The sequence below is a fragment of the Corapipo altera genome, unplaced genomic scaffold (assembly GCF_003945725.1).
Source record: "Corapipo altera isolate COAL_440 unplaced genomic scaffold, ASM394572v1 78, whole genome shotgun sequence".
In the NCBI taxonomy this organism is placed as follows: domain Eukaryota; kingdom Metazoa; phylum Chordata; class Aves; order Passeriformes; family Pipridae; genus Corapipo; species Corapipo altera.
Window position 1 is genome coordinate 3,985,260 of NW_020884904.1, and position 7,778 is coordinate 3,993,037.

The 7,778-nt window shown below is 38.3% G+C and overlaps 1 long non-coding RNA gene across 1 annotated transcript in view; it reads left to right on the forward strand.

Annotated features, from left to right (window-relative positions):
* LOC113950952 overlaps window positions 1-7,538 on the forward strand; it is a 139,364-nt gene extending 131,826 nt beyond the window's left edge. The window contains exon 3 of the long non-coding RNA XR_003528940.1: window positions 7,445-7,538. This is a non-coding gene — a long non-coding RNA (uncharacterized LOC113950952). The remainder of the gene's footprint in view (window positions 1-7,444) is intronic.
* Window positions 7,539-7,778: the final 240 nt, after the last annotated feature.

Genomic DNA, 7,778 nt, shown 5'->3' on the forward strand with positions numbered 1-7,778 from the left:
AAGAATAAATTATTTTCCTATAAATACCGCATCAAATGATACATTTAGACACCACTTGGCAGTATTTTACAGCTCTGAATAAGAGGCAACCCACATTGCAGTTTCTTTTAAGCACCCGTTTTAGTATGTCAGAATAAGTTTTCTGGCTAATATAAAATTATTTGTATTCCACATTCTTAATTGATGCTTTTAATTACTCTTCATGTAGTTTAATAGTTTTCATATAGAAAACTGCTTTCTGTGCAATAAGCTGAATCTCCAATCTGCAGCAAAACTTGCTTGAGTCAGGTTTTTGCCAGGCTCTGTGTACCAGCCCCAAATACTAAATTATGCTGGCACTCTTACAGCAACCAAGGGAATAATTGTGAAGGCAAAGTTTGTTGTAAGAAAACCAAATGAGGAGGGGAAAACAACATCACTTAAGAGAAATATTTAGTATGAACTAATCTTTTTGGTCTTTGTCCTCCTATAGTAATGGCTGTTTAACCATGTAGTATAATTACTTAAAACATACTGTAGCTTATCCTGTGTGTAGATTAGCCTCCTGCTTTATTAGAATGCTAAAAGGCCAATCTTCAAAAAATAAGCAAATTAAAGCTCTGTCTTCTTGTTTACAAGGCTGAGGTCAGACCACTGATATCTACCAGCTTTAATGCAAAGCAGTCATAAACCTCATTTAGTTAGTTAAAGGCTATTTAAATCTACAGGGGTCTTTTCAGTGCCTCTTGTAGTCACTCATCAGGATGTTGTAGAGTGAGGTATCTCCCCAGCTCAGGTTAGTCACTAAGCAATCCCCTTTGGCCTACAGCACGAGCAGAACTGATCTTGTTGAAACATCAAAATACTGAGTGGGTGTCCTGTCATTTTTTCTGAAATTGCACTGACAGTGGGAGTTCAAGTCATTTTAGACCTTGTGCATGGAGATGAGGCTGCAACTACTCCCCTGAAACAGTAAAAGAGAGGGCTGTGGAGGGGCTTGACAGGCTGAAATCAATGTGTATTTGTATAAGTGACTTTGTTTCTGCTTCCTTCACAAAGGTTCCCCACACCTCCTTTTCACTGACATATCATAGGTCTTCCTCCCTTTCCCTCTGTTACCTCTCTGCTGCATGACAAACAGATTCAATACACCTATTTAAAGGAGGAAAAGGGTTTTTTAAAGCATGTTCTTCCCACTGAGCCAGGACTAGCCTCACATCCTGCTGGTATCAGAGTGTAAAATTCCCACCCCAGATTTCTAAGATGTGTGAGGCCTTTCGGGTGTCTCATATGGCCTTTCTGTCAACTACAGGAGTCAATCCGAGCTGGGAGGTGTTGGTGCACTTTGCAGTGGTCAGCCTTTTGTGATTTTTATCCCAGGGCCCTGATGGAGTTTGGGGAAGGGTTCTAGAGTTCCAGATCTTGGAAACAAGAGATTTCACGAAAGTCTTTGCTTGAAAGTGTGAATAAATAAGAGTACCCAAGGATCTCAGAAGACGGAAACTAAAGGAAGAAACTCGTTGTGGGTTTATTATTTTTAAATATAATAATTTTAAAGGCAATTTCATGTAGTCTTTTGGTGGAATCTTGAGTAACTATTTTGGACTATGTGTGGTTGGTGATACTCCGTTTTGAAAAATCTACAATTATTCAGATGATTGTGTGGATTTGTTTCAGCTATTATGGGAAAAAACCTTCCTGCTCAGGCTTTTTCACAATATTGGTATTACCTCTTAGTCTTGGCCAGGCCAAATATACAATGAAAATGGCCTTTGTTTCTGTATTGCAATGCTTAAACTTCCTGTCCAATCCAAAGAAGCACAGTAAAATAAACAAACAAAAAAGGGATCAAATTTAAATGCACAGCATACTTGAAACTTTGAGCCTGTTTTCTCTGCATTGCAATTTAAATGTAAAAAGCATGCTTCCCACCCAGATAGGGGGTGGTATGGCCAAGAGGGGAATCAAAATGGGGATACTCTGCTTTCTATCTTTTGCACAGATTTTATTGCATGTTTGTTCTTTCATTGTTGTTTTCTTTAGCCTAAAATAAAGATAAACTAGACAGAAAGCAAAGTGGCCAGGCGCCACTGCACAATTATAATTAATTCACTGTTAATGTTTCAGACATTGTTACAGCGTACATTGGAATTGCTGGGGCGGGGTGAGATTAGTTTGAGCTATTCGTGTACAAACTACAGGAGAGTCACATTAAATACCCACTCTAATTAATGTTTTCAAAATGAGCACCAAAGGGAATAGTAACAGTATAACTTACCACTTAGAGAAAAGTTGGTTTGTCCTTCTGCTTCCCAAGTTCATGCTCTGTTCTCACCTCAGAAGGTAAGGATTTGAGTATATATCGTGCTATGACCTCAGAGCAGAATGTTCACAGCCCATTCCTAAACATTGCTCTACCAGATTATATGATCACCTCGAAAAGAAAGTCACAACTAAGTTCACACTCAGATCTGGGTATCTGCAGATACAGGAAAATTCATGATCTGAGCTAATCTGCAGAAGCTGTGAAAGTCGAAGGCTTCATTTTGTCAAGAACAAAAGGGTTCAAGAAAACCAAAATACCAAGTTCCGCAGTGTTTTAAGCAGAAAGGAAAGCGGGTTAAGGCCAAAGCTTGGAAATAGTCAGGATCTTTTAAACTGAAGAGTACTTAAGGTAAAAAAGAGGTCTCAGCCATTAGACTATTTTAACAGCTAGAGGAATGAAGTAGCTTTTGTACCTCCAAAAATACCTTGTTTTACCATTTTTCTGCTGCCAATATTTCCTGTGGGAGAGGAAAGCCGTGAAAACTGTGATCAGATATGTAATGATACGTGGTATTTATTACAAACCTTCTTAATTTGAACTAAGTCTTCCTGTGCGTATTGAGTCAGATTTTTCAGACCAAGCCTCCAATACTTTATATTTAGTCTCTCCAATACTATATCTTTAAGCTGTGTGTCTGAGGTGTAAAGTAGCCCTTTGTATGTCGAGTCTGAAAGTGTGCCTCTGCTGGCTAGGTGTTATCAGCTGGATACTGAGCTTCTTAGCGGGAAAGAAGCGATCAATGTGTAATTGAAACTCCTTTAAGCTGAGTTTTTAGGAGAATTTATAACCTGCAAGAAATGTTCTCATTGCAAATCCTTTTCTTTTGTCTTTCTTTATAATCACCTTTAAAGAATGACCTGACCACCGTCAGTTAAAGGAAGAGGATTTGAGTTTTAAAGCTGAGCAGAGATTCCTGCGTTTTGGCAATTTTTGGGGTGGAGGGGATTGCCATTAAATATAGTTTGTACTATATCATCATTTATTCAAGTTGACAAAATCCACATTAAATTTCTGGTGAAACCTGGTCTGCTGTAGAACACTATTAGAGTACTTATTAGTAGTACATTTTTCATCATGGATATAACCTGAATATCCTAATTTATGACCATCTGGTCTCCAGTCAAGAACAGCCCGTATGATCAAAATGCAGCTTCCCTAGATCAGCTAATATATCCATGCTGTGACTTAAAGAAGACGACACAGTACTCTGTAAAAAGCCTTGAGCACCTCTAAGGGAACTTTGAGAAGAGGGGGGTACCCTTCCCTATCCTTGCACAATGCACCCAGCAGGGCCAGTCATTGTATCTGTTTATTCATTGGTGTTTGTTAATGGTAACGTTCATTTCATTTAGGATTTGATTTGTTTACGAACTAATAAATATGATTTATAAAAAGTGCGTGTGGTTCACTAATTACTGCACATATGGCGTTTTCATTTTGTAAAACTGGCATTTGCTTTCTATTATGATTATGTCTCCGTTCACCAGTGCTAATTAGTTTGATTAGACAGATAACTTTAACCACTATTAGGACTAGATTAGGGGAACTTTGCATGCAGGGCAATGCAAGGAAGAAAGGTTCATCACCAGTGAAGATAGGTCAGCAACACAGAGTTTGTTCCTCATTAAATATTTTAAGATTAGTTTTTGTTTTGTTTTCCACATAGGAGAACTGAGAAGCATTCACATTTAGCTACTTAGAAAAATCCAATTAAACACAGTTGTTTAGCATGAATTTGTTAATCAGAGTTAATCTTTCCAATGAATGCATAATTTGGAATCTGTGTCTAAAATGTTCATTTAAGGATAAGCATATTACAGACAAATAAAATAAAATATAAAATGAGATTCTCTCCCTTGGAATTGAGTCTCAATATGGAGAAATATCGACTGTTTTGTGTTGATTGTCCTGCATGCTGAGTGAGGGACAGAAGTGAAATTGGATAAAGACAAGAAATGCCACATGGAAACCAGTGCCACCTGGGGTGGGCTGTGTTTTTCCCAAGAGTCTCTGAAGATTAGTTGAATAGTGTCATCAGAATGAAAATAAATAAATAAAGACTCCTATTTATTATCTGTTCTAGGATAAAAATAATTATTCAAGGTAGCAGAAGTTTGATATTGTTTTATTTCTTCAAGTGGATTCTCTATCCTAAAAAAGAGGCACTTTTTCTTTACCAATATGTTAGAAATTATCTTATTGCACTAAGAAGGTAGGATGTGAAATACTTCCTCTAGAAAGGAGAGTGATACTCAAGTAACTGTGGATGCTTGTTTCTTTAAGATGGCCACTCATTTGACTCTGGACGATCACCCTGTATTCATCTAATTTCTCTGTGATTAACTGGTTTGGTAGGAGAGTCAGAATAGTGCCCTGCTATGGATGCAGGGTACTGTTGCATCTACTGTGTCTCTCCTTGCTGTGTTTAAGTGCCAGTGCCATTTGTGAGTGGCCCTTTTATTTTTTGTCTTTCTTCATTTTCAAAGCAATTTATAAGGGAACAGAAAAGTTCTTTCCCATCTAAAAAGAATTGTGGGAATATTGAAAAAGACATAAAACTACTATTGAAGGGTGAACACATAGAGAAGCAGTAAAGTAGATTGTTGCAGTATTTACTCTCTCCTTGGCTCTTCTGGAGGATGCCTCCTGCCATGCCTTTCAAAGAAAACCCCAGACAATTTAAATGTCAAAGTCTCAAATTTCAACATGTATCATTATTGTTGGAAGCATTTGCTCCAGGAAAAGTTTTAAAATTGCCATTTCTGAATCTTAAAAGAATGTGAACAGGATGGCCAGATTCTGAGATGGTATAAATTGGCAGAGATTCCTTATTTCAATGTAGCTATCCTGTTTTACACCAACTGAAAATCTGGCCCTGGAGAATGAATATTTATGCCATGCCAGAGAGGTTTGAAAACCCTTTTTTTTTTTTTTTAAATGAGAATGAATAAAGAAAGGGCTGGGATATGCTCTGTGCTGATGAACCCAAAGCCAAATATGACCTCCCCTTGACCTTTTATGCATTTAAGTTGAAACAGGCCATTCTGATACATTCCACTGGAGCTTAAAATGCCTATATTTCAATTCCAAAGGTCAAGCTCTCTTCTCTGTATACTGTATGACCCAGCCTTTGTCTGCTGCCCATTCATGCTGCCTGACTATGCTTCTTATATCCCATTGACTGTTTACTGTTTTTCTAGCTAATGTAAGTGAAAGAGATAATTTAGATGATTTTGAGCTATGTGTCAGTTCTGATTTTGATTGTGTCTCCTGTGTTTGGTGCAGCTTTAGTGGTTCCAAACTCATTAAGTCTCTGGGAAATTTTAGATTACTGTGTTAACTATATCTTAGTCACTGTATTTATCTTAAATTCCATTCAAGTGTGTTTGAAATTTTCTTTTATAATTATGTCTAACTCTAATATTGGTGAATTAAGCAATTTTTTTCTTCAAACCTGCTGTTTCCTTTTACTTTCTGACAACTTTGGATACTTTTTTTTTAATGTCCGAAGTGAAAGGGAACTATTTCCAGGAAATGATGCTTCATACATGTTTTAAAGCAAATCACCACATCCTCAGTGGATGTAAGCACAGCTCCACTGGTATGAAGGGGCAGGAACGGGCACGTTTTCAAAGCTGCCTGAAACTTTGCACCAGTGGAGCTGTGTCAATTTACATCATTGATGGTCTGGTCCAAAATAAAAACATGGTCGGACTTCTGTGGCTAGCAAAGCACATGCCTACCTTTCTCTGGACTTGAAACAGCCACTATACTCAGTGGTTCCCAAAAAAGGCTACAAATGCAATCCCATCAAACAGGCTGACAGGCCTTGAGTATAATTTCTCTAGATAGAATCACGAAGTAATCATCATCTCAGATAATCTCTCCAATTACTTTATAGAATAATAGTTTATTATAAAATCTGTTTTAGCAGACTGTCTATTTTTACCCTCTCCCATTGAAAACGAAGCCAAACATAGAAGAACTGTGGAATATTTTTGCAAAGCTGAGAGAATGCTCCTACATAGTAACATAACCAATCACAAGGGTGTTTTAACAGATATATTGTAATTTCTGTCAGTTAACACAGCTTAGTGAACCACTGGTGATGAATAATTTACTAAGGGCCCTAACCGGACACTGCACAGTCCTCAATAAACCTGGACCAGATGCTCTTTTCCCACCCCTTGGCCATGTTTAGGTTTCCCTCCAGTGATCAAATGAGAGGGAATCCAGTCCAACTGGAAAGATAAGACACAGACTCCTTCCAGTGTGAGGAGAATTGATAAGGAGCAGATCAATACATAATCCTCTTCAGTGGGCAGCAAGGCCTACACTTCCAACAGTGGGACATCCCCTCCTTTTCTCCTTCTGCTAAATTGCAAAATATCTATAGTGGAAAGAATGTAACACTGCTGTTAGGTGGTAGAAACCAAACAGAAATATAATGGGAGGGGGAAATGTATATGTATGTATTGAACAAAGGTAAAACAGTGTATTTTTCTTTAATTTCATTCTTGGAAGGGGCACTAGGCTTTGGTGATAGCTTTAACAAAGTGGTGCATATCCAGGATACCAATTCCAGCCTGAATTGGTAATATTTGGCAAAATTAAAAGCAACCTGGAATTGCTGGGAAGTGTCAGGCAGCATTAAGAGTTGGCAATGCTACCAGCTGCAATTAAAATGAAAGCCTATTAGGCTCCTGACCACGGAAAACCACTTGGACAAGCACACCTACACACAGCTCATGTAAATAGGTGGAATTCTGTTAAAACCAGTATAACTGCAATTATATACACTGTCAGAGCACTTGGAACTATGTCTTTAGTACTTTTCTCTGTTTCAGCTATTTGTTTCAGCTATGAGATGAAAACTGACTCATCTTACATTTGTACCTGCTGAGCAGCATTGAAAGGACTATTTGTAATCACAATTCATTCCCAGAACTCAGAGAGTAAATATCACTGAAGCACTTGTATGTCTGGCTCTCGATGTCTTCAGCCATGTCTCTACTTTCCCTTGAAGGATTCATCCATTGGTTGCTCACTCTGTGGTCGGCCTCTGGAGCTCCAGAAGTCTCTGGTGGCAGCAGCAGCCTGAACTGCCTTTTTGAGAACTTTCCATCTATTTTATTTCAGGTACTTCCCAGGCTCTGTCTCCCAGACCTTGGACTGCCATATTAGGACAGTGGCTCTGCCCAGTTCAGCTTTCCTGAAAGGGACAGAAGACAAAGTAAGTGCTAATTATTGCTTTTCTTTGTAAGCTGATTTTTGCTTGGTATTTTGATAGAAACATCAGCATAAACACCACTGAAAGCTCGGTGGGAAGGAGGTTAACCCTGTTTTTTGCCTTTGTTGCTCAAAGCGCAGATATTTGGAGTATCTGCTTGGAGTATCAACCTACTCGGAGTATCTACTTGGAGTATCAATCAGGTTAAACCAAATAAAGGTTTATTCCCCACAACCACCCCCA